Source organism: Octodon degus, unplaced genomic scaffold (genome assembly GCF_000260255.1).
Source record: "Octodon degus isolate 3935 unplaced genomic scaffold, OctDeg1.0 scaffold00013, whole genome shotgun sequence".
Taxonomy (NCBI): domain Eukaryota; kingdom Metazoa; phylum Chordata; class Mammalia; order Rodentia; family Octodontidae; genus Octodon; species Octodon degus.
The window spans coordinates 15,710,374-15,711,831 of record NW_004524589.1 but is presented as its reverse complement, the minus strand read 5'-3'; positions in this window follow the sequence as shown (position 1 = coordinate 15,711,831).

Here is a 1,458-nt window from a genome sequence, read left to right as displayed (position 1 = left end):
AATGATAGGACATAGTCCTCATGGTCATGCCCCCAAGTCCCTCCCTTCACATAGACCAGTAGTGGCAGACGTATGGCACGTGAGTTGCAGCTGGCTGTTGTTATCCCTGAAAGCTCCAAGATTTGCTCTCACTGAACAAGACCCTTGCTACTCTGACATCTCTGCCAATTAATGTCATCATATTGTCATGGCACTATCAGTAGGAAACATTATTATGAATAATCCACCTAGGAAAACAAAACTTTCACAATCCAATGACCTTTTAGAGCCCACCATTTGAACACAAATTGCGGGAATATTTTTTTAAATATAATCCAAAAAAGCAATGCAATAGTAAACTCAAGAAATTCTAGAATTACATTGTTTTAATTCCTTAGTTGGATTAAAAATCATTAACATTAATGACAAAGATAAAAGTAATGACAAACATATCCATGAAATAATAGGAAGGTATTTCCACAAGAGTCCATTCAATGTATTCAGCTATCTGTCTATCTTTTTTTCTAACTTCTATCTGTGTCAAAATTATTGAAACAGACAGATTATGTTGTTTTTATTCTGTGCAAACAACATAATGTTTTGAAGAATATATAATTTGAAACACAGTTACGCTTAGTTAATTAACAAATATATTAAAAAGCAGTTACATTATCTTACATTTATCATTTTTGTGGGAAGAGTACGTAATATCCACTTTTTATGTTTTCTGAGAATACATTGTATCATCATTACTTTTTGTAACCTTATTGAACAAAAGTGCTTGATATGTGTTTCTTCTACTTTTGCACTCCCTTGACTTCTATGACATTGAGTTTAGTCTGTACATGAATGAGACCGTGTGACTTTTATCCTTCTCTGCCTGACTTATTTTAATGAATGTACGGTCCTTCACACATATGCAAATTGTCATAATGACATTATTTCACTCCACTTTTTTTTTGTTTGTTTGTTTTTGCAGAACTGGGGATTGAATTCAGGCCCTTATGCTTGCCAGGGAAGCGCTTATTCCACTGAGCCACCTCCCCAACCCATTTCACTCCATTTTTAATAGCTGAATAAAACTCAGACTAATTTCACTCCTTTGCTCTTGCTAAGAGTTGTGTGAAAAAAAAAATGAAAGTGAAGAACACAGTTTTGACATACTTTTTCAAACCTTTTGAATATCAAGAGGTTTGCTGAATCCTATGCTAGTACTACTTGAAATTGGTTGCTGGAAACTGTGCCCTGTTTTTTATAATGACTTTATTAATCTATGGTCTCCATCAATGTTGTGAAAGGATTTCCTTCCCTCCTCATCCTTTCTTCAATTTTTTATGTTCATCTTTTTGATGATAACCATTCCCGCTGGGGGAGATAATAAACAGTGATGTTTTTTACTTTCATTTCATTATGACTAGTGATATTGAAAATTTTTCATAAATATGTCATTTAAAAATAAAATTATGAATATTTGTTGTA